This window comes from Micromys minutus (assembly GCF_963924665.1).
Source record: "Micromys minutus genome assembly, chromosome: 22".
Taxonomy (NCBI): domain Eukaryota; kingdom Metazoa; phylum Chordata; class Mammalia; order Rodentia; family Muridae; genus Micromys; species Micromys minutus.
This window is the reverse complement of record NC_137957.1, coordinates 38,094,879-38,121,160: the sequence shown is the minus strand read 5'-3', so window position 1 is coordinate 38,121,160 and position 26,282 is coordinate 38,094,879. Positions and strand designations below refer to the sequence as shown.

Here is a 26,282-nt window from a genome sequence, read left to right as displayed (position 1 = left end):
CAGAGCAGAGCAGGATCTGACAACCCCAGAGGTGAGAAATTAGACACTTTGCCTTTTGTATAGCCTCTGCAATTAGCGAGCAGATTCCACTTAAAAAAAAAAAAAAGACTGGTCACATTTTCCAAACTTCCCACCAATCCATGTGACTATCCCTGGAGTGATTAGTTGGTGATTAGTTACCAACTATATGAAAGGCAATGCACAGAATTTTAGAATTTGGATAATGTGGGGGTGAGGGGTGGTAGAGGAAGGGCACGGAGCCCAGATGCTAGGTTTAGAGTTTGTAGTTCCAAGTCTTAACCAGTGATAAGGAAACATTAAGATCCCAGACATGTATGTAATTCTGTAGCATGTTGGCCTGGGCCCACAGATCTGCTCCCATTGAAGATGCAATCCACCCATGGGTTCCACCCATTTCCATAGGAGCCTTGCTAATTGGAATTCCTGGACCTCACACTGATGCCATTTAGTCATCCAGATACGTAATCTTTCAAGCTTTCATCTATAACCACCCTATCCATTCTTCCCAATCTGAGGCGGCCACAGCTTACAGATGGCCAGTCGTTAGGGAGAAGACTGTTATACACAAATCTTTGTTTTGGATGCCAAAGAGGATTTCCTCTTTCCAGGACTGCCCACTGCTGTCCCCTGGACCAGAAGCCGGCTTCCTGAGGCCCGGCAGCATCTGCCACTGTGACCTTGGGTTTTGGTTTCCTTTGTCTCTAAGAGCAGAAGTCCAGGGGGGACTAGGTGGGCTAGAGAGGTGGCTCTGTCGCAGCTAGGGACTGCAGGCTGGTAGCGTGTTCGGTAAGAGGAGCTGAGCTGCTTCAGGCCTCGCTGGGGTGGGGGCAGGGCTAGCCAGACCACAGTGACCTTTGGGGCCCCACAAGAGTGAGGGGAAGAGGAAGCCGTTTTTGCTGCTCTGAGCTCAGGACTTCCTGAAGGCGGGGCTCCTGTTCTTTGCTTTCCTCTGGGTGCGCACGTCAGCAGGTTAGTGGAGGAACTCAGATATTCACTCATAGCGAAGGGTTAGAGTTTGCAACACCAGAGACTCTGGTAATGGCCCTTTCCAAGCAAGCATTCTGGACTCTGAAAACAAGGCCTTGTTTATAGTTAGAGACACCGACTTTCTTGGCATTTAATGTCCCTGACATGGAAGCAGGCGCTCCGGAGAGCCAAGCTGAGACCGGGGGCCCACGTGAACTTGCCTAGCTTCTAGCTTCAGTGAACAAACTTCACTTTGACTCAAACATCGCTTTTTTTGTTTCCCCAACGTGGTCTTTTCCTTTGTCTTCATTTCCTGATAACCTTCTTTCTCTTCTTGTCTCCTGAGAGTCTGCTCAGTGCTAACTCCCAGAACTGTCTCAGGTGGGCCCTCTACTCTAGTTGACCCTTAGTGGGGTGCCAACTCTCTTACTAAGCCAAGCACAGTAACTGTGGCCGTTTGGGTCACCTATATTTCTCTCATCGAGGACCCTTGGGTAGTTAGTTGGTGGGTGTCCAGGGTGGGGGAAGGGTGTGTGAACCCAGCTAAACTTGTTTAACTCTCAGTAATCTTGTCTATTGTCTCTCACTGTGGAAGAACATAGAAGAAGCATTCACCCTCAGATGGTGAGGGGGTTATCAGAAATGACCACTTCTTTTAAAGTTGATTCCCTTCTGTGGACCCAGCCACTGGGGCCTTTTGACTTCTTTCTTCGGGTCTCCCTCCTGGGCAGTCAGTCCTCCATCTCTTGTCCCCAGCTCAGTGGGAAACAGCACTGTAACTGAGCAAGGGAGCTGGGATGTAGACTGACCTGCCTGTCTCTCTCAACAGCATTGTTTGGGTGAACTACTGTCTTCTCACCTACAAAGTGGGAACAGCTGCTGCTGTCTGGGAAGATACAAAGGGCATGATGTGTAGAGAGAATGTTCACAGTGCTTGGAAAGGCAGCACTGTTCAATACCACAGTAGGGTTTCCTCTTCTCTGCAGAGGTGGACAGGACACGCCCAGCAAGACAAAGGAAAGATTTGTTTGAAGCTTCAGGAAGGAAGTAGAGAGCCTGGAGAAACAGGAAACCCAACTCCAGAAAGGACCCCTCCCTAGGATGACCCCCCTCCCTCCACCAAAATCGGAATCAACTTTACCCCAACTAATAGAGCAACTTCAAGGATGTGATGATAAAAACAGAGACCAGACTGAATTCTGTCTCCAGGGAATGGGGGGGGGGGGGTGTGGGGAGGGTGTGCCAGAAATACGAAAGCAACACAGGAAGAGAGATGGTAGAGGCCAAGGGCACCACGGGTTGGGGCTGGCTGTCCTGGGAAGGGGATTTGGAACATCAGAGGCCACAAGTAGCAGAATCAGTTTCAGAAATACTGAGGCACTAAGTTGGCCACCTGGTTACATGAGCAAAATTGTAGGTTAGGGTGATCATTCTGTTTCCTGCTCCTCTGGGCCCTTCCTTCTCCATGTTCAGTCTATTTAGACATCACTTCCCCAGATTTCTTAAATATGGGCTAGGACTGTAAACTCGGGGCTCTTCCCAAGGACTGTGGTAGTAGGAGGTGTCTCCCCTAGATATAATTGCTCAAATTTCCTACTACACTGTTCACTTGACAAGGGCAAAGGTAAATAGTTTATTCCGAGGGCCAAGCATCATTCACATAAGTGCCCAATGAAATACATGAATGGTGGCTGTGGGGAAAGCACAGTCTTTTTATGTCCTATAAAGAGCAAGTTCACATCCCCAGTCTGCCATATATAAGCTGAGCGGTGTGGTCCGAGTATGTAACTCAACCTCTCTGAGTTCTACTCAACTCCATGAACAAATGTAGGGTATAGGGTCAACCAACAGCCTTGGGGAGAGATGCTCCAAGGACATTGGGTCCTCAGCCCATCTTTCCTTTGACACATCTGTTCCACTCCCACCTCCTGGTCACATCCCAGGCCCTGGCCCCTCCCCTTTCTTGTCACTGCTTCTCTTTGATTTGTGAAGCTCTTCCTGTGCACCGGGTGGTGTTCTAAACCAGGAGTGGCAAATGCAGCCTGTTTACCAGATCTAGTTCAGCACCTGTTTTTGTACCAGACTATCCATGAACTAAGAAAGGGGGTTTTACATTTTTAAATGCTTGCAAAAAAAAAATATTAGAAGATTTTATGGCACATGGAAATGACTTGAAATGCAAATTTCTGTGCCTATAGAAAATCTTACTGGCTGGCCAGTTACATTCATTCCTCTTAGTGTTGTCTGTGGCCATATATCTTGTACCTCTCGGCTGCTGGAACTAGATACCCTAATACGTGTTCCCTATAACCACTAGAGAGTTATTTCTCACAGTTTTGGGAGCTGGGATGTTCAAAGCACCTATATTAGGTACTTGGTAAGAGCTTTCAGATTCATGGTGTCTTTCACTGTGTGCTCACAATGGGGAATAGAGTATAGCTCTCTGGGGTCTCCCCTACAAGGGTTCTACCCATGTGTCCAAACACTCTCCTCCCTCCCCTTCAATTCTATCATCTTGGGGATAAGGGCTAAACATTTTTTGGGAGATAAAAACATTCAGATCCCAAGTGTTGGTCATCTGAGAAAGAGGCCGTGACCCAATGAGTCAAAGGTATCTACCATCTGGAATTGTAAAAAAAATTAAAAATTTAACTTTCTGAACATTGCTCTCTGATGACCACATCCCAGCGAGAATCAAGTGAAGTCACTGTGGTTATTATCCTCATGAGACAGACGAGGGTCCTGAGGAGAAACAGGGTGAGTGATACCACAATGTTCCACAGTTGGTCAGTTGTAGAAACGGTGTCAAACTGGGAAGGTGATTGGAAGGAGGTTAAGACAATGGTCCACAGCGTCCTGTGCCAAGTCAAGGAGTCTGGGCTCGGAAGTTCCCAGATCAAGAAAATGGTACAATAAGGGGACATGCTAAGGAGGAAAAAGGAGAAGTGGAAATGGAAGAATCAGTTGCAGGTGATGACAGCTCTCTGTGTGACCCAGAAGCAAGGAGTTCGGGTTGGCCAAGTTGCCAGCAACACTAATGGAGCCCCAGCTGCCATGTGTCCCATGAAACCGTGAGCAAAATTAAAACCTTCTTCTAAGTTGTTTGTGTCTGGGATGAGAAAATAAACTAGGACAAATTTAAGATTCATTTTTTTTATTTAAAAATTTTAAATGTAATCTAAAAAAATTTTATTTTAAAACTATTTTTTATCTTAAATTTAAAACTAAAACAACATCGAGCATATACCTAATGTAACAGCTCCCTAAGCAGTTCTGATATTCACTCTCCCTCACCCATATCTGATGTATAGACAGCCATTCCCACCAGATGTAAACAGTGATTATAGTTGAGTGTCAGGGTTACAGTCTTCAATAAAGATTTACTCATTCTTATTTTATATGGATGAATGTTTGCCTGAATGTGTGTATGTGTCCCACTTGTGTAAAGTGGAGGCGAGAGCAAGGTGTCATAACCCCTGGAGCTGGAGTTACAGAAGGTTGTGAGATGCCATGTAGAGGCTGGGAACGGAACCCAGGTCCTCTGAAAGAAGATCAAAGGCTCTTTGTTCATGAGCCATTTCTCCAGCCCCAATTACTTTAAATTTTGTTCATCTTTTTGTTTTGCTGATATTAAAATTCTCCCAGGAATAAGGCAGGCTACTTACTCAGAGCTGTGTTATGTGAAAGATAGAAATTATAGTTGCTTAATAAATAGATAAGTGCATTAAGACATATAAAATTCATAAAATAGAGCCAGGTACATGTTGATGTTTAATATGAGTTGGCCAATAATAACAATACATAAAAGAATACATTTTTCGATTATAAAAACATCGTGGGAATAAGGAAACAAATACAGATATGATGACACAGGTCTATAATCCAGAAGGAAGTTGAGGCAGGAGGATTACAGGTACAAGGCCAGTCTGAGTTACCTAAGGAAACCCAGATGTAAGTTGCTAGGACATCTTTAGGCGAAGCACCTGGGGTCACCTGCAAAAGACCCTGGAGAGAACAGGAAGCCTCACCAGGCTGCGCCATCAGTCCATCATGAGATGCAGGATGCTCTGTATGGGACAGAGAGCAGGTGAGGATTACTTCAATAACCTAGCTTCCCACAGTCTACTGGGGAGTCTTTAGTCATTCAGCTTCTTGGTTGTCCACACTGAGATGGGAATCTGTTGCTATAACTTCTGCAAGTCATCACTTACACAGTGATTCAGATGTGAGGTTCACCCAAGCTCTTGTAAGTAAGCCCTGTAACTTTAATTTTTTTCAAACCCTACTTTTAATGATGGTTCTTAAACACTTTAACCTCCCTTTAGCCCGCCACCCACCAGAGGTAGTGGGAAAGAAAGGATACAGGGGAAGTGGACCTGTTTAGGAAGGTTCTTTGGAGCAACTCCCATCTGTGTTGTCTGGAAATCAGCAGTTCGGCTCACAGGTCTGCTGTGGCAGCTCGACCCACTCACAAACACTTCATGGATACAGCAGCCGTCCAGTTGGGTAGAGTCGGGATAGCAAACAGGAATCAGCAGTGGTGGCCCTACCTAGCAGAGACAGCCAGGCCTCAGCCTTGACACAAGCCAGCATGGAGGATCTGGAGGGACACCAGGAGTTCTAGGCTGAGCCTCTCTCAGCAAAACAAAAATCAGCAAAGAAGCAAGACCAATAAGCGTTGCATAGCAAGCTTTCTAAGCAAGCCACGCTCAGCCCCTGTCTCTGTCTGTCCAGTTCTTTTTATACTCCTTCCAAACATCATGTGTCCTCCATGGGTCTCGCCTCAGCATGTGAGTCTGTCTCAGCTGACATCACTCTGCCAACCAGCCTGAGTCCGAGGAAGCAGCAAGAAACTGCAGCACACCACCGGAAGACTTTTGGTGCCTTTCTGTCTATGGAGTCCCAACAAAAGGACCCCAGCTCCCTCTCATTGCTTTGACAGAACATCCTTTAACCTGTGTCTGCTTCAGCTAAATGTTTCTTCATCTGTTTGCCCCAGCGAAACACCGTTCAACTGACTTTACAACGAGCCCTTAACTTTCCACTTAAAATTCTGATAAATGTATTTTCTAAGCAGAATTTGAATGCTATTTTTCTTGGTTTGTGAGTGACCTGCCCTCTGTCTGGGATAAACTGATGTTTCTTTACTTGTCTCCAGGGGGAAAAAAAAAAAAAAAACCCATGAAACAAAGAAAAATGTCAGAGGAGACCAGCACTCCCTGCTTACCTGCTGACCTCAATCAGTCAGGACCTTTTCCTCTTCCAGCTCCTCAACACCTTACCTGTCCTCCTCGGGACACCATACACACACAAAAAAAAATGTGTGCAGGCTCCTAGTAAGAAATCAACATGGCTTCAGTTTCAACTTCACCCACCCAACCTGGAACCCAGCCCAGGAAAAGAGCTGACCACTCCAGACTCTCCCAAGATGCCCAACCTGCTAGCTACCTTCTAGGCTCCCTCTAGATACCCATGAAATCCTGGTAAGAGACACAGTTCCATCCCCTTGAGACTCCTCCAAAACTGTTCAACCTACTACCTCACTGTGGAACGCTGGCCAAGTGGACTAAAACTTTGTATTCAAATACGTGGCAAATATTTCTAACTCTAGATGTTCAGGTCCCATCACAAACATACAAGCAATATTAAAATGAAATAAAACAAAGCAAAAACCAACTAAACAAAAATCCCAAGACAATATGCCCCCCCCCAAAGAACAGCCACCCCATAGTGTTTGTGTTCCATGAGAATAACTTGACAAGAGGGAATTCAAAAGAACAATTATAAACATGTTCAAAGAGTTCATTCAGAGAGGACATGAATCAACACTTGAATTAACTTAAAGAAAACAGGAATAAACTCTTGAGTGAGGTCAAGAACACACAACTGGCTGAATGAAAAATAAGAACAATTTAGAAAATTCAATTCAATAAGGAAATAGAAACACTGAAGAACTAACTCCGAAAGAGAACCAGCTAGAGATAACTTCAAGAATTCAAGCTAAAGGGCTGGAGAGATGGCTCAGTGGTTAAGAGCACTGACTGTTCTTCCAAAGGTCCTGAAACTTTGAAGCTCTGGGAAAAGCTGAGAGAGGACACTGGAAGACAAAAGGACCTTCCTGTCCTCATGAATGCTATCAATGCTTTGAAAAAAAATGACCATTCTGAGAAACAAAGAAAAGAAGACCCCCAGCTAGTCAAGACGATCCTAGACAAAAATAATCCTGGAGGTTTTACCAGAGCCAGCCTCAAATTATGCTGTCGTAGAGCTGTGGTCTCAGCCTTCCTCATGCTGCAAACCTATAACACTTTTCCCTTGTGTTGGGGTGACCTCCAACCATAAAATTATTCATGTAATTTTGCTACTGTTATGTATCATAATGTAAACATCTGATATGCACATGATCTTAGGTGACCCCTGTTGGGGTTCCGTCCGTTACCATGTGTTGTAATGCCAAACTCTGTATCCCAAGGTCTAGTTGTCTCAAAAAAAAGTGACTCTCACAAATACTAGCTTTTGTTGTGCAAACCTTGCTCCTCTGGGCAGAAGAGAGGTAGACGGGTTTTTGGTTCAGGGACTTGGGGTTTGAGGAAGAGACCATGGGAAGAGGGGAGAAAGAATGAAGAAGACATCATGGGGTAGGTAGACTAGATCATTAGTACATGGCCATGAAGACTGGCCTGTTGGAATAGAAGCATCCCAGTGGAACGTGGCAGGGGATATAAATGTCCAGGTTACTGCCAGGGAAGAGGACAGGGACTACTGTCAGGGGTCCAGCACAGGGGGCTACCATCTGCCCAGCGCCAGTGCTTTAAGGCTTATTATAAATATAAAGGATTTCTGTCTTTTATTTGGGAACTAAATGATCTAAGGTGCATAAAACCCCCCAAATAATATTTACCAACAGACCCCTGTGAAAGGGGCCACAATCCTAATCCTAACCCTAACCCTAGTCATAGTCAAAGAAATAGTGTGGATATGGCACAAAAACAGCAAAAGAAAAAAAATTCTGCCTTTCCACACACCAACGTCAAACACACCCAGAAAAAAATAAGAGAGCAATCCCATTCACAACTGCCTAAAAAAACAAAACAGAGCAAATCCTAGGCACACTTATCACCCATGGGGGACTAAATGCACACAATTACAAGCACCAGACAAAGGTACCAGAAACACATGCTGGAGGAAATGTGGCACTTCAACAAGCAGTTTAGGGAAAACTCTTAAAACCTGGTGTTCTGGATCCGTAGAAGAGATGGTGTGGGGATGCCACAACATACGTAGGCATAGGTCAGGACTTTGGAATGGAACTCTAGTCATAACAGTTAGCAAACGGGAATTCATGGAATCATAAGGCTTCTGTAGAGCAAAGAAAACTGTCAATCAGATGAAGGAGGTGAAGTAGAAAAAAGAAGAAAAATCTTTGCAGGTATTCATCTGACAGAGAACCGTTACCAAGAGTATACAAATAACTCAAAAACCCAAACCACCAAGAAAGAAAGAGAAAAAAACAAAAACAACAACAACAACAAAAGCACCCAATAAATAAACTATAGAATGGAGCCAAAAACAATCTCAAAATAAAAAAAAATAGAAATGGCTGATAAACACTTTTGAAAATTTCAACATCCTTAGCCAACCAAGAAAAATGCAAATAGAACTACTTTGAGATTCCGTTTTACCCCAGTCAAATAGCTATCAGCAAGAAATCAAATGAACATGAATTCCGGCAAGGATACAGAGAAAGAGGAAGTCTTTCTCACGGTTGGACGGAGGGTGAACTGTGGCAGCCACTATGGAAATCAGTGTGGTGATACCTTGAATAGCCAGAAATAAGACTACCATATAACCCAGCTATTCCACTCCTGCACATAATGCAACTGCTTCTATAGTCTACTCCAGAGACTTACTCATCCAGCCTTTGCCATTCTAGTCACAATAGCCAGGAAACAGAATTGACCTGGGCAGCCATCTCCTGATGAATGGATAATATAAACATGGTGTGTATGTCTGTGAAGATAAATGACATGATGGAATTGGAAGTTGTGTGGATGGAAATGGGGAAAATTACATGAAATAATAAACCCAGGGACAGAAAAACAAATGCTGCATGGTCTCTGTCCTTTGTGGATCCAAGCTGCTCGCTGCTAATTTTAGATATTCTTCTTGGGGTTCCTGTAGGAGCCAAGAGACTAGAAAAAGCCATTGAGAGGGGCTCTGCCAAGGGAAGACTGGTCATGAGATGTAGGTAACCTGAGAATGTAAAGCAGAGAAATGACTGGAATGAGAATGTTGAAGAAGGGACTGAGTCAGAGGTAGGGGAGGATGAGATGGTTGAAGAAGGGAGTGAGTCAGGGGTAGGGGAGAAGAGGAAGTAGGCAAAGGTTGACTAAATCGAAGAGGGTTTTAAAAAGCTACGTGGGAAACTTTGCAACCAAATTAAAAAAAAAAAATAAAATGTGGAGGTGGAGAGATGACTCATTGGTTAAAGTCACTTCCTGTTTGTTCAGAAGAGCCAAGTTCAGATTCTGGCATCCATGTTGGGTGGCTCATACAAACCTGTAAATCAAGCACCCAGGGATTGCATGGCCTCTTCTGGTCTCTGGGTGTGGTTGTGATGTGTGTGCGCGCGCGCACACACACACACACACACACACACACACACACACACACACACAAATGTATGCATTGTACAATTCTGTTAAGAAATAAGTTTGGAGGGAGATGCTCCTCACAGCTGGAAAAAGTGGTGTGGAGATTCTCTAGTTTAAGAAGCAAGACCAGAGTGCCAGGATAGGGTACCTCCATAAGAGTTGTTAGTCAGAAGGACCTCAGACTCCCAAAACATTACAGGCTCTTACCATTCCTCTTGATTGCCCATTAGAACTAGATTATAAGTTTCTATTGCTGACATACATACATATACTATACATATATATATGTGCATCATATGCATACACATATACCATACACACATACATATATATGTATGCACACTTATACATTATACACATATATGTATATACATCATGTACCTATATACATATATATGTATACACCACCTTATCTATCTAGAGGTGCACCAAGAGAAACATTCACGTCTACTTCCATGCCACCTCCTCTCAAATCTCATGCCTCTCTTCTCCTGCTTTATCAGCTTTGTCCCTGCCCTACACTCTACTGTCTAATCATGTATTGCCCTGACATAACCTACATACACACATATATGTACATACACATTATACATTATATTTGTATATATATCATATACATATACGCGCGCGCGTGCGCGCGCGCGCACACACACACACACACACACATATTCCACATGACTTGGTAGCATTTTGTGAGTACTCAAACAGGAGGTGAGCTGAACACTTTCTCCCTGCTGCCTGCTGAGTGCTGGAAGATGCTGTGCAGGCTGCTTGAGAGAAAAGCATCAAAGGTTTTACCTAGCTGTGTACCTCACAAACAACGAGTCCAATGGGAAGTTAAGATATGTCCACGTGTGCAATAGTAGCAAGGCTGTTATGGGGAAGGTAACAGCTGCTTTCTATTTGAATAAACCCACTCCCCAGGAGAAAATCCATGCCTGGTACCATAAGCCTAGCCAAATCTTGGTGGAGGAGGTCATGGGTCCTAAAGGGGAAAAGGATACTTGTAGTTTCGCTAAATTAACATAGCATCAAACTGACTGCTAGATATTTATGTTTCTATCTGTAGAAAAAATGCTCCTCCCGGCCTTGATGACAGACGTCTCTCTTTCTGAAAATGGTGTTGAATACAGACTCTTGGCTACCCCAGATGCTGGGCAAAAGAGGCAGGTGAGTGCTTGGCCCTCGGCAAAGCTCCGTCTCCATTGAGACTCTCCATTGAGACCATAGGAAACACTGAGAAAGAGGAAATAAAAAGAAAGTAAGAGCCAGAATCCCAGGGTGAGGACTACAAAGTGCCGTCTTCCGAGCAAGACAGGTCCATTGCAGTCATGAAATCAACGCAGCTCCGGATGCTTGCACTAAGTCCTCACAAGCACATCAAGAGTCAAGCACGAATGAAGGAGGGGCTGAAGGGGCTTAATTATGTTACTGAGAGATATAGAAAGAAGGGGAAGCATTGCCTTCAGTTGTGCCACCCCACTGGTGACCCCACTACTGCTCACCAGGTGACCCGGGTTAAACTAATCAGGTCACAAACCCAAACCAAACATCGGGAATCTGAGAAAGGAACTAGTTGTGAGAAGGGTAAAAATGCAGAGATTAGAAAGGGTGTGGTCAGAGATGTCAGAACATAGAACATGCATGTGTAAAACTGTCAGAGTAAATTAATAAGGTCGGGGAGTAGAAAAGGAAACACGAAGAAGGGAAAACAAAACAAACAAACAAACAAACAAACAAAAAAAGAACAAAAAACTGTGACAATAAGAATCTTACTCCAGCCGAACCACAAACTCAGGCCACATTCTCATCTGTAAAATGGGGAGATAGGCTTCACCTGATTCTCTGTGGGGCTCAGATGGTGGAGGCGGGTCAAGAGCAACGACGGGCCTCAGAAAGTATGAAGTAATATTTAGAAGTGGGGGAACCATGTTATTATTAGAAGGGCCGTACCACACTGAACAAAGCCAACCTGCTTGCTGTAGCAAAGAATGTTAGCAACAGGAAGTGAGGGTGGAGCTGGAATTCTGCTTCCGGCTCTGGGTCCAGACAAGGCTCCTCCCTGGTTAGGGGGAAGATTGAGTCTTGCTGAAAGGCATCCTGCAGTCCCTTTTCCTGTCAGATGGGCTCTGCTTTGTGTATGCACTTTTCTGTAGGGTAGATTGTTAACCGTTCTGTTCCCGGAGGGTCATGCTCCCAGCCACCCACCAGAGCCCTCTGGATTTGCGGTACTCCTGAGTTAACATCTTTTAAAATCTCGATTTCATTTCTGCTACCCCAGGACCACTCGAGGAAGTCGCCCATAGCCACTTACCCTGATTCCCACGTCAGCCAGCCTTTAGGTCTTCTCCTCCATAATGGCGATTCTTCTTCCTTTCTCCCAGTTCCTAGCCTGTGTGAATCTAAAGGTCCTGCCTCAGTCTACCTACCAGCCATTGACTGTTGACATCTTTATTTCCCAATCAAAACCAGTTGGGGACAGGGACCCGCAGCATCTTACAACCAAACCTGGGAATTCCCATATGGTTTGGGAATCCATAATATCACATCCCCAACACATTTCTTCCCCTCTCCTAGTTTGTTTTGCCTTTGGCATCTCTGTAACGTTGCTTCTCAGTAGACTATTGGCAGCTCTGTTGCTGTCAATCCCAAACCTCAACCCCTCACTGCTCCCCCCACAACTCCATCCCTATCCCAATCCCTGTGATTCGAAGTTTGCAGTCTCCCCTAAACTCACAATTGAAATCTAATCATTGATGTGACTATATTTAGACATGGGCCCTTGGGGAATGATTAGGTCGTGACGGTAGCCTCCTCGTGAATGGGATCAGTGTCCTTATACAGACCCCAAGAGCCGTCTACCTTCCATCATTCAAGAAAAGCTTGGTGTCTCTAATAGAAAGCCAATCCTCAGCAGACCTTTACCTGCTGATGTCTTGATTTTGAACTTCCCAGTCCCTGGAGCTATAAGAAATAACTTGCTAAATGAAACAAATAAAACCTAAAGAAACAATTCATAACGATATTCTGCTGTATTAGAAGACAGGAGCCTGGCATAATCATCATCAGAGAGGCTCCGCCCAGAAACTGATAGAAACAGATGCAGAGACCCACAGCCCAGCATTAGGCAGAACTCAGTGAATCCTGATGTGGAAAGGGAGGAAGGATGATAGGAACCAGAGGGGTCAAGGGACAAGAAAACCCACAGAATCAACAGACTCTCAGGAGGGTACAGCAACTGAACTGACAATCAGGGAACCTGCGTGGGTCTAACCTAAGTCCCCTGTATATATGTTAAAGTTGTATGACTTGGCGTTTTTAATGGGACTCCTAATAGAGGGAACAGGAGCTATTTTGATGTTTCGCCTGCTTTTGGGACCCCTGTCTTCCCACTGGGTTGCCTTGCCCAACTGCAGTGTGAGGAGAAGTACCTAGTTTCATTTCAACTTGATAGTCATGTTTGTCTGATGAGGAAAGGGGAGGAGAGGGGTGGCTGGGGGGAGAGGAGGGAGGGGAAGCTGCAGTCAGGATTTAATTTATGAGAGAGTAAATTAATAAAAATATAGTAAGAAAAAAAGAAATGAAATAACTCATTTGAAGAAAGAAAGAAAAGAAAGGATTCTCTGCTGTTTAAGACACACGGTATATTTTAGTTAGTAATACAAGCTAAGGAACATTTTCTCAGACCATAGGTCATAACTCAGTTACTTTCTAAACAAGTCTAAGAGATATGTGCCATATCAGTTTACAAAGTGGGAAATGGAGACACAGGGAAGCTTCGTAACTAGTGTGTAGCCTGTACTTAGTGAGCCTAGGACTCAAATTCCAGTGAACCAGTCACAGGCTATTGATGTTTTTTAGCCACCAGAGTAATTAATGTGATCAGGCCAGCAATGCCACTCCTCTACAGAAAACTCTCGAGGCAAATGATTCCCTGATACTGGCACAGAGTACCTGTGTGTGTCACCTAACACAGCCCCAAGACCCTCTGAGGGTTCACCCCCTAATGGATCCGGGAGCCGGTTGGGCAGTTTGGTTTCCACAGGGTGTCCTATCTACTCTGAGGTACAAACTGATAAAGGGTCCTCAGAAACCGGTGCTGAAATTGGAGGTTGATACTCTTGTAGTCTGTATTCGGAATCAGTTTCTCTGTATCTCTGTCAGCTAGGGAGGATAACAGAGCACTCCTGTGTCCGGGGCAAGCATCCCTGAGCTTCAAGGACTCTGGCCCTCACTGCAGGGAAAGCTTTCTAACAGAGATGGCCCCAGGTCTGGATGTGTGTGCTGCTCTGACAGTTTCTGGGATCCATTCTCTTGGGTCCTAGAATCTAGGAGTTTTGGACAGCACATGCTCTGGAGGTGACCTTTCCTTGCACAGAGTGTGACATAAACCCACAAACTATTGCTCCAAATGGTTTACAGATTCTCCAGGGTGACTGTTTCCTAGGCTCTAAGCCGGCAGGTGGTGAGAATGTTTGGTCTGGGAATTGCGGACAGCATTTACAGGAAAGCTTCTCAGATGGCCAGGATGCACCTGGCCACAGGTAACAGAATGCAGTCTGAGAAGGGTCAAGATAAAAGGAAAACATGACTCATACATCTGAATTCTCTTCTCTATGGATAGGTTTTAGGGACATGACTGTCACTAAAGACTCCTTTTCCTTTTGCCTCTCCCTCATTGTAAGGCTGGTTCATCCCAGAGAATCAGAACTAGAAGTCTCCGGGAACTACACATTCTTCACCCCTAACAGAAGTAAGAGCATCTACCCTATACTATTAAATAAAAAGTCCTTGGGCAGCCAGGCAGTGGTGGTGCACGCCTTCAACCCCAACACTCAGGAGGCAGATGCAAGTGATCTTTGTGTCAGATACAGTTTGATCTACAGAGTGAATTCCGGAACAGCCAAGGCTACACAGAAAATTCCTGTCTTAAAAAAACAAAATCAAAAGGAAGGAAGAATGAAGAAGAAGGGGGGAAGGAAGGAAGGAAGGAAGGAAGGAAGGAAGGAAGGAAGGAAAAGAAGAAGAAGAAAAAGAAGAAGAAGAAGAAGAAGAAGAAGAAGAAGAAGAAGAAGAAGAAGAAGAAGAAGAAGAAAAAGAAGAAGAAGAAGAAGAAGGAAAAAAGAAGAAAAGAGAAAAGGAAGGAAGGAAGGAAAGAAGAAAGAAAGAAAGAAAGAAAGAAAGAAAGAAAGAAAGAAAGAAAGAAAGAAAGAAAGAAAGAAAGAAGGAAAAAGAAAAATCAGCTCACCCTTCAGATTGGGTAGATGGATTAGTAGCTAAAAGAAAGACTGAACTTTCAGATATGCAAGTGAGATCTCCAGCATCTACATTAGGTATCTCACAACCGCCTGTAACTCCAGCTCAAGAGGAATCTGATGCCTCTGGCCTTCATGTGTACATACCCCCACACGCATACATCATTAAACATGAAATAATCATTATAAAAGAAAGAAAGCCTCTGATTTGAACATACAAGACCAAGTATACAATCCTGAACCAATCACCATGGTTGTGGGTCATGAAATGGAAGCGTAAGTTTAAGTCAATAGAAGCCTACCCCAGGATCTGCAAACTAAATACCTTGTCCACTGTGGTGCTTTGTTCATCTGATTTCTAACAAGAAATTTTCTGAAGTCATTCAAAATACGGAACACGATTCAATGAGACAATAAAGGAAAGGCAATGACATTCTCTCACTCACTCATCAAGAGTTTGAGAAGTTTTTTTTAAAGATTTATTTATTTATTATATATAAGTACACTGTCACTGTCTTCAGACACACCAGAAGGGAGCATCAGCTCCCATTACAGGTGGCTGTGAGCCACCATGTGGTTGCTGGGAATTGAACTCAGGACCTCTGGAAGAGCAATCAGTGCTCTTACCCACTGAGACATCTCCCCAGGCCCTAGAGGGCAATCTTTTAAAGTTAGTTTTTTCCTTCCACCATGTGGGTTCCAGGGATCAAGATCAGGTCATCGGCTTTTCTGGCAAGCACCTCTACCTACTGATCTACCTCTCTGTCCCCAAAACGTACACTTAAATATGTAAACATTTAGGGTCTAGGGATGTAACTCAGTAGAAAAGCACATGCTTACCACATGTAAGGCTCTGAGTTCTGTCATCAGCACCAAGAAGATAAAACAACAAATAAAAACCAGTTACAATGACACTAGCCAACAACAAGCTTCTTCATGGAGTACAGAAACCGCCCCAAGAGCCACCTCTCTGCTAAAAGTTTCCCTATCTGAGCTGCCTTCCTGCCCCTGACAGCCACGTAGAACATCATGCAGGTCTCAGTCTGTCTGCTTCAGCCCTGCTGACTTCTGGGATATTTGAGATTATGACAGGTGTGGCATTGTTTGGTGTCTTTGCAATCTCTCCCCTCCTGTGAGTCTTCAGTGGTTTTTCTCCTGTGATCCTTTCTCACCAAGGCTGTGAGATCACTTGATCACTTTCTTTAAAAGAGCAACAAACCTCCCTTAGTCTCTGCTAAACCCTCACCCATCCCAACTGCCTATAAGTATGTATAACTAGTGTGTTTATGTGTGTGTGTGTGTATGTATATAGATATAGATTTATATGATGGATATGATGTGTATGATGTATATGATGGATATGATGTGTATGATGTATATGATGGATATGATGTGTATGATGTATATGATGGATATGATGTGTATGATGTATATGATGGATATGATGTGTATGATGTATATGATGGATATGATGTGTATGATGTATATGATGGATATGATGTGTATGATGTATATGATGGATATGATGTGTATGATGTATATGATGTGTATGTGCATATATATGTATATGTATAGGAGTGGTTCTGATGCTTTGATTTAGTTGAGAATCTGCATGTATTGATGCTGACTGGCCACTTCCCCAATTGGGCCTAGGGTGGCAGGGAACAGTTAGGAGTGTCCAGCCTTCGAGGTAGCCAAGGCATTTTTAAATTAACTGGTGTGTGTGTGTGTGTGTGTGTGTGTGTGTGTGTACCATATTTGCATACAGCATTCTCTGCCTTGCTTCCGGTTTAGTTTTCTCTGGACCTCACTGGTGTTCATACTATTTTATTTATATCATCTTATCTGTGTCCACTCCATGAGGTCACAAATTTTTTTTGGTCTGTACTGTATTCCTAAATGGGCACCTGACACAAGATGGCTATGCAGTGAATATTGGTCAAATAAAAACTGTAGATGAGGGTATATAGGTTGGGAGATTAAACAAATGACCTTATAATTCTCCTTGAATTTCAGTAGGGTATATCCTGGTAAACCTCTCACCAGCGATAATATTGTAAGTCAAATCTTCACCTAACCCACATAACCTGCTAAGCCTCACAGCTTGGCCTATGGAATGTATAGTGAGCATGCTCAGAACACAAAGCCCATTTTATAATGGATGCATTCTTTTTCCAGACAATGTATGTGTACCCTCTGGTATACATGGCTGTGCCCATGTTTTCAAGTCTCACTCTTCATAATGATGTGTAATTCTTACAACCTTCAGCACATCCTCCCGGACATAAACCCTGTTTGTTCAGTGAGTGAGGATAGTTTGAGTGTTGAGAGTTAGTTGTTCATCTCTGGTACCTTGTAATAAATAATCAATGAGATGCTTCTCTATGAATCTCTTTCAGTACAGTTCCTGGCCAGCCTTTGGGATGGTTACTACTAACTCACACAACTACACAAGGAAACTGAGCTTTGTGCAGATGAATGTTGTAACATGTGAAGTCAGCTGAGTGGGTTTGGGGAGCATGTGTTAAGCCTAGGTCCTTATTTCTCATGACCTCTCTGTGCCTCTTCTCATCTGTAGAAGGTGCCCCATGTTCTCTGGCTACATACAAGTTCTGTAGCTATGGACACACTTTTGAACAAGCAGGTTGAGCTTCCCACCCCAAGTACCTGTGTGTGGCTCCTTCCTATGTCTGTCATAAGAGCTTGTTAGACTACATAAGAACATAGTCTGCAATAGTAGAAAATGTGCGTAATGCTCTTCATGCTAAACTTGAACCAACCTCAAGTGGAGCTGTTGGATAACATTCTAGGCCCATTGACTCTTCGGGGGGGGGCAATTCTGAGGAAGGTTCTACCTGGTTTTCCAGAAAGTATCTTCTGGGATAAAAATATAACCTGAGACTGCTTTGTGTTCATTTTCTAATTTGCTTGTCCCATCTTCCTGCTTGGGCTTCCTGGAATTGCAGCTCAAGTCCTGGTTTGGAAAGGACCCATCATCATTCCACATCCCTGATGAAACAGCTATGTCATCACCTGTCTCAGCAAAATCTCCCGTGCTTCCCATCCCAGCACACTTTTCCCATGGTCCATTATCATGAGTTTTCAGACAACAGACAAGGCAATGCAAGAGACCCCAGAGGGAGGAATCCTTGGGTTATCTGCAGAAATAAATGGTGACATTTGGAGCTATTCTACTAGGCTTTTCTCTATCCTTTCAGAAAATTTCCTCAAGGAAATATTACAGTGACATTTAATGTAATATTACTATTTAAAAATAAGGGCCATTCTCACTCCCAGATGTAGCCAAATTCATTAATCTTATTGAAGGGTACAGAGCCCTTATGAAGATTCATGCTATGACTGTGTGACTGTGTTCTGGAACTGGATACATTCATCCAGGAAGCTGTCCTGAGTTTGCCAAGCCTGTTCTGTCTTCTCACTGAGCTCATAACTAGGTTACGAGCTTTGGCCTCATGGTATTTAAGGACTCAAAGTGGAATGTCAACAGACTAGATGTATTCCACCTGGATTTTACAAAATGGAACCATGCTGGAAAATGTTTATGATCTATTAAGCCAAAGGGAGAATGTCTGCAGAGGAGACCCGGGTGATCAGAGCTGTCACCTCAATTTCAAAAGGGAGGGAGTGGGGACTGTCACATCAGTTTGAATGGGCCAGGTGACAGAGCCCTGGTGGTGTGGCAGAGTTGTGGAGAAAGGACCCTCAAGGGTCTGGAAGTCAAGATCTCTGCCTCACTGGATTTCAAAGCTCTGGTTAATGGGAGCTAAAAAGTAAAGCAGAAAGTCAAAGAATTGTTCCCATACCTTAACATCTCATGGAAGTTGCCTTGCTAGCATTTGAGTTCTCAAATCCATCACAGCATCTTCTATCTTACTTGTCCCTCCTAGAACGGGGCCCACTTGTCTTATCTCTTCACTTCGCATATTAGAAGAACACAATATTTAGTTTCATAGATTCACAACGGGAAAGAAAATTTGAACTCAGACATTAGAGTTGATGGGATGGGTTAAAGATCTCCATGGTTGTACAGATAGAATGAATGGATTTTGCATATGTAAACATCATGAATCGGGTGTGTCACAGCAAAGTCACATTAAAGAGTTAATCCCCAGTGGACTGGGTTTGGCATACAGAACCTTTGAACGGTCATTAGTACATGGACAGTTGTTAGTTCATTAGTCCAGTTGATGGGATTAGGAGAAGAGACATGAGAAAGATGGCCTCTGTCTTCACCAGGTGAAGCCATAGCAAACCGTGAAGAAACTATTCTTGCTCACCAAGAATAGAACAACAGGTACCTTAGACAGCCTAGCCTTAAAATTGTCAGAAGCAAAATGCCTGCTGTGTAAGCAGCCTAGCTTATGTGGTTAGTTATAGAAGGCTGAGTATAACTGATAGTCATGGCCAGTTAATTAAAAATTAATTAATAATGATACACAGTAGTATATGACTTTTGTATGTTTCTGATTACATTTACATTTACATTTGCATGCCTGTGTGCATTTTTTAATATCCACATTTAGAAAGATTTCTCCTCAAATGTTAACTGTTATCTCTGGATATAAAGAGGTGAAGTCAAAGAGTTTCCTGGGTAAAAGCCCTGAGTCGGCAGTCTGAAGAGGTCAGGCTTTGGTCATCAAATCCAATATGTCAATTAAAAAACAAGCAGTGGTGAAGAACAGGAAAAGATGAATGCCATGGAAAAGCAAGAAGAACAAAGAGATACAGTCACCCCAAGTTCATCTTCAGGATGCCAGCATAAACTTTAGGCCTAAACAGAGAAAGGGTTTGGTGTTGGGGGGGGTGAGTTATCTATATAATTCAAGAGTCTTAGTGTTGTAAAGAGTGGATTAAAATCCAGAAGGCAACTACAGAGATTTCCAGATTCTTGTGTTCTGGAACAAGAATGGGCCCAGGGACATTTATATATGTATGTGAATCTGTATATGTATATGTATATATCCATATATACATGTATGCATGTGTTATACATATACACATACATCATATACATATATATCATATATATGTGTGTGTGTGTGTGTGAATGTAGACAGTTCATTAAGAAGGAGGAGGACACTTCTGAGGGTGGGAGTGGATTGGAGAGCTGGAAGGGACCCACAGCCTTGTTCCTCTATGGCCCTGATCCTTTACAGGTCATTTGTATTCTCCCAAATTTTCACATCTGGGAATTTTTCCTCCCTACTCTGTTTTGCTGCTGCTGCTGGTGGTGGTGGTAGTGGTGTGTGTGTGTGTGTGTGTGTGTGTGTGTGAGAGAGAGAGAGAGAGAGAGAGAGAGAGAGAGAGAGACAGAGAGAGAGAAAGAGACAGAGACAGAGACAGAGATAGAGAGACAGAGAGAGAGACAGAGAGAGAGAGAGAGAGAGAGAGACAGAGAGAGAGAAAGAGACAGAGACAGAGACAGAGATAGAGAGACAGAGAGAGAGACAGAGAGAGAGAGAGAGAGAGAGAGAGAGAGAGAGAGAGAGAGAGAGAGAGAGAGAGAGAGAGAGTCATTTGCTTTCTTTCTTATGGCAATCCTGATGCCCGTTTCTCTGCACCTGAAGTTCATGCTGCCACGCTGGTCAGGATGTGGTCTGGGTGTTCAGTTACTGTGTTGGTTCTGTGAGGTGATCAAGGAGACAAGCTCCTTCTCAAGAGATGCTCTTTGCCATCATATATAACCATCTTCATCTGCAGGGTGCTCTGTCCTTCCAGGCTTTTCTGCTCCAGGAGCCAAAATGACTGCAGGTCTTGCACAATGGCTGTGGGCTGCTTGGGGCTGGAACAGGTCATCGGAAAACTCAGGCAGTAAGATGCCTCAGTTAGTTTTTGTGCTGTCAAAATAAAGACTTAGGGGGTGTTTAAAAACTTGCTCACTAAACAAATAAGGGCAGAACTCAGCTCACATTGCTTAACTTTAAAACAAAACACACTTTTTATAAAATAATAACATTAGAATTAGTTATCCATGCTGCTGGATCCATTCAACATTCAGGGCAATATAGATCTTCCTTGACCTACGTTGGTGTGATCTAGATGTCGGAAAACAAAACAACCAAACATCACAATTCTATGAGACAATGCTGTCAGACAGAAGCTTCCTTCTGTGCTTTCTCCCCAAACTGTAGCCAAGCATCAACGTGATAATAATAATGACGATGATCATAGTAACAACAACAACAACAACAGCCACCTCTGGGCAAAGCCAGTGGTGACACACATTTTTAATCCCAACATTCAGGAAGCAAAGTCAGGCAGATCCCCAAGTTTGGGGCTAGCCTGAGCCACAGAGCAAGTTAGATAGCCAGAGCAACACAGAGAAATACAGTCTCAAAGAAAAAACAAAAAACAAAAAACAAAAACAAAGCAAATAAAAAGACACACAAACACACAGACACACACAAACCCTCCATGTACCTCAGTGAATTAATTGCATGCTACAAAATCCCTGTTCTAGGCCAGCACCAGAGAAGAAAAAGAAATCTCACAAGGGGCTGAATTTGATCGAAATGTATTATGTGTGTATGAAAACATGATAAAGTCAAGTATTTTGTACAGTTCATATACACTAATGAAAAAGAAAAATAGCCACAGGCTTATATTTTTCAGAACTGCCAGGGTCAGCAAAACCTTGTCAGAGCCAGGAGGAGCCGGAGCATACATGGGACCCCAGTGCACCGGCCATCCAGAAAGGGGGTTCTGGGACAGAAAAAAATACAAAGGGTTGCTTTGCTTGGGACATAGGGTCTGTGCAGTGAGGGAAAATTGATCAAAAATGAGAAAGACAGGTGGGAAGCCAGGGAAGTTGGCCACAGTGATGTTTCCTTTAAGGTCTGACAATGTTCACATGCTAAACAATCTGATAACTATGTGTCTTAGTTAGGGTTTTACTGCTGTGAACAGACACCATGACCAAGGCAACTCTTATAAGGACAACATTTAATTGGGGCTGGTTTACAGGTCAGAGGTTCAGTCCATTATCATCAAGGCAGAAGCATGGCAGTGTTTAGGCAGGCTTAGCGCTGGAGTTGCTGAGAGTTCTACATCTTGATCTGAAGGCTGCTAGGAGACCAGCTCCCATATAGTTAGGAGGAGGGTCTCAAAGCCTACCCCCACAGTGACACACTTCTTCTCACAAGGCCACACCTCCTAATAGTGCCACTCCCTGGGCCAAGCACATCCAAACCACCACACCGTAGAACATGCATGCATACACACATGCACATCATACAAGTCTAAAGAAAGAGAAAGGATAAATTTTATTCTTTAGTATTGGATTATACCCATGGATATAAAACCATTCTGTTGAATTAGTATAAAAGTTTATATATGCTGTTTTTATGATTGTCAGTCCTATGATGAACTAGCAAAGAGCTCATGAGGCAGGGCCAGGGCCAGCGGGTAGAATGACCCCGGGTCCCTGAATAGCTGTATGGAACAGAATCATTACACATACTTCCTCAATAACACCACCTTCTACATCCAACATATGTGTGACTGGGACACCAGTGACATGGTCAAGAGGTAAACCTGTAGTTTGTGAAGTCACTTACTTAGATGTGAGAGTCACCTGGCATAAGAGAGCAGGGGAAAGAGACCTTACCACCTTCTTTCACCATTTGTAAGCCCTGTTTATGTGCTTCCCTGACTTATTATGGTCTGTCTCCACCTTTTCCCTTCCACTGACCCACTGACACTTCTTTGAGCTGAGGGTGTCTGATAGGGTGTTCTGTGGGGTGCTGTGCACCAGTTCAAGAGACTCCTCTTGAACACCCGCCTGTTCCTGCAGGAAGACCAACAGAGTCAACTGGCCTCACATTCTCTAAGACTGAACCACCAACCAAACAGCATACATGAACTGGATCTAGGCTCCCCGCACACATGTAGCAGATGTGCAGCTTGGTCTTCATGTGGGTCCCCCAACAACTGGAGTGGGGTCTGTCCCTGAATCTGTTGACTGACTGTAGATTCCATTTCCCTAATTGTGCTGTCTTGTCTGGCCTCAAAAGAGAGGATGCGTCTAGTCCTGCAGTGACTTGAAGGTGCCAGGGTGGAGTGGTACTCAGGGGGGTACCTTCACCTTCTCAGAGGAGAGGGGAAGAGGGGAGCTGGGGGGAGCTGTGCACGGGGAGGAGGGGGGTGGCTGATATTGAGGTGTGATGTGAATAAACAAATAAATTAGAAATAATGGGCATGAGGGCACATGACTTTAATCTTAGAACTCAGGAGGCAGAGGAAGGCAGATTGCTGAGTTTGAGGCCAGCCTGGTCTATATAGCAAGTGCCAGGCCAGAGGGATATATAATGAGAACTTTTCTCAAATAATGATAATGGTAGTGGTGGTGATGATGGTGGTGTGATGGTGGTGGTGGTGATGATGGTGGTGATGATGGTTGTGGTGATGATGGTGGTGGTGGTAAAGATGGTGGTGGTGGTGATAATGGTGGTGGTAGTGATGGTGGTGGTGATGATGGTGGTGGTGGTGATGGTGGTGGTGATGATGGTGGTGGTGGTAGTAGTACTGATGGTTATGATGATGGTGGTGGTGGTGATGGTGGTGATGATGGTGGTGGTGATGATGGTGGTGGTGATGATGGTGATGGTGGTAGTACTGATGATTATGATGATGATGGTGGTGGTGGTGATGATGATGGTTTTCCCCACACCAGTTAAGCCAATCTAAAAACTCCCTCACAGACAATTCCAAAGATGGCTTCCTAGATTCCAGATTCCATCTAGTTGACAATCAAAATTTGCCATCACATATAGTAGCCCTCAAAGCACATTTCGATCAAACAGCTTCCTTTAAGCTCCTTGGTGTTCCTTCTATTGGTCATAAGAGGATAGCCAAGAAAAATTCTGTTGTTTTGCTTGCTGCAACTGTTTTTCTTAATGTCTATTTAGTTTTTATTTTTATGGGTATATGAGAAGCTGTGTGACTTCAAATGCCCCGTGTGCAGAGGAAAGAATACACAAGACCAGGAGAGAGTATCAGATCCTCCAGGGCTGGACTTACTGACGGTTGTAACCAGAATGTGAGTGGCAGGAGCTAAGGCCTGGCCCTCTGGAAGAGCAGTAAGTACTCTTCACAGCCGAGTGGTTCTCCAGCCCCTTGTTATAACTTTTAAAAAGTCATAATCCCCAGGAGGAGCAAAGCATGTCAATAGACCTCAGGAGTCACCAGTGTGAATCCTTAGTCTCTTGAAAGGGAGTCTACACGGCTGTTGTCCTCTTACTCACAACCACCTATAGAGCACCTACTGTGTGCTGGGTGCTGAGTCAGATGCTGAGGATAGAGTAGGAAACTCAGTAGACACTATCTGTACTGAAAGCCAGATGCTGTGTGATGCTGTCAGCAGCAGCATGCATCCCATGTTTGCCGCTTGTGGTGGTTCAAATATGCTTGGCCCATTGGAAAGTGGTACTATTAGGTGTGGCCTTGTTGAAGGAAATGAGTCACAATGTGGGTGAGTTTTGAGGGCTCCTAGGCTCAAGCTCTGCTTAATGCAGAAGAGACCCTTCTCCTGGTGCCTGTGGAGCACAGTCTCCTCTGACAGCCTTCTGATCAAGATGCAGAACTCTCAGCTCCTTCTCCAGCACCATGTCTTCCTGCACGCTGCCATGCTTCCTGCCACGATCATAATCGACTGAACCTCTGAAACTGTAAGCCAGCCCCAATTAAATGTTGTCCCTTGTAAGAATTGCCTTGGTCATGGTATCTGTTCATAGCAATAAAACTTAACTAAGACCCAGACATTGTTAAATGGCTGACATATTCCACCCAGATCTTTGCAAATACATTTAATAATGCTTATGCAATGGAATCAGCTGCGTGTCTTAATTAGGTTCCTATTGCTATGATAAAACAGCGTGATCGAAGGTTACTTGGGGACAAAAGAGTTTCTTTGGCTTACAGGTTACAGTCCAATATGGAGAAAACCAAAGCAGAAACTCAAATCAGGAACCTGGGGGTACCAACCATGGAGGGACAGTGCTTACTGGCCTGCTCTCCTAGCTTGCTCAACCTGCTTTCTTATGTCACCCAAGACCACCTGCCCAGTGGTGGCACCATCCACAGGGATCTGGCCCCTCCCATGTCAATCACTAGTCAAGAAAATACCCTACAGACTTGTCTAATCTGATGGAGGCCAGTCTGATGGAGGCATTTTCTCAGTTTGAAGTTTCATCCTTCCAAATGTCTCTGGCTTGTGTGAACTTGCTCAGAATGTGTTCTTGTCATTAAGTGACACAAACAATAGAAATGTGTCATTTCTAAAGGCTGGAACATCCCAAATCAAGGTGTGGCCAGCACTATACTTCCTGAGAACTCTGCAGGGAATTCCCTCCTTGCCTCTTGCTAGTCTGGTGGCAGTCCTTGATTTAAAGCTATATGCCTCCTCTCTTTGACATTATGTGGCTTTCTCTCCAAGTATCAATGTTTGGGGTTCTTTTATAGCTTCTCCTCATAAAGCTATGAAATACATTTTTTATACTGGATTAAGGGTTCATTCTTGTCCAGAGTGATCTAATCTTAACTATAATCTGTAATCACCCTATTTCCAAATAAGGTCAGATTTGAAAGTACCAGTGTACCAGATAGTAGGTTACTGCTATCTGTTTTGATTGCTTTTTTTTGTTTTGTTTTCTTTTTTTGTTTTTGTTTTTGAGACAGGATTTCTCTGTGTAGCCCGGGCTGTCCTGAAACTCTCTCTGTGTCTACCAGACTGGCCTCGAACTCAGAGATCTACCTGACTCTGCCTCCTGGGTGCTGGGATTAACGGCATGCGCCACCACTACCCAGTTTACTGTGCCTTTGTGGGTGGGGTGAAGAGTTCAGCTCACATGGAAAGGATTTCCTCAGAGCACTCATGCATGCATTGAATTCGTTGTCACATAACTAAGAGAACATTTAGACAGGGACAAAACAGTAAGCCATGTTACCAAAAGGCTAGCTAAAGGTTGAGGTGTCCAGAATGGTCTCTCTGAAGCAAGAGAGGGGACTAGCAAAGAAGGGCTGAGGAGAAGTTTGTCAGGGGCACGACAGAAGATTCACCACAGGAAGCAACTGGGGAAATGAGAGAAGGAGCAGGGTCTCCTGGATGTCACCTCAGTAAGTCCAATGTCCCCAACAGGGGTCTCTAGGAAGTCACCTCAGTAAGTCCAATGTCCCCAAACAGGGGTCTCCAGGAAATCACCTCAGTAAGTTCAGTGTCCCCAAACAGGGGTCTCCAGGAAGTCACCTCAGTAAGTCCAGTGTCCCCAAACAGGGGTCTCCAGGAAGTCACCTCAGTAAGTCCAGTGTCCCCAAACAGGGGTCTCCAGGAAGTCACCTCAGTAAGTCCAGTGTCCCCAAACAGTGTGTA

The 26,282-nt window shown here is 44.1% G+C and overlaps 1 pseudogene across 1 annotated transcript in view; it reads left to right on the top strand.

Moving 5' to 3' along the window:
- Positions 1–26,282, top strand: part of LOC308434934 (FERM domain-containing protein 3-like) — a 57,845-nt pseudogene that overhangs the window by 29,347 nt on the left and 2,216 nt on the right. Inside the window, exons 2-3 of the transcript in view lie at positions 14,089–14,185; positions 14,266–14,394. The product of the transcript in view is annotated as an FERM domain-containing protein 3-like (transcript). The remainder of the gene's footprint in view (positions 1–14,088; positions 14,186–14,265; positions 14,395–26,282) is intronic.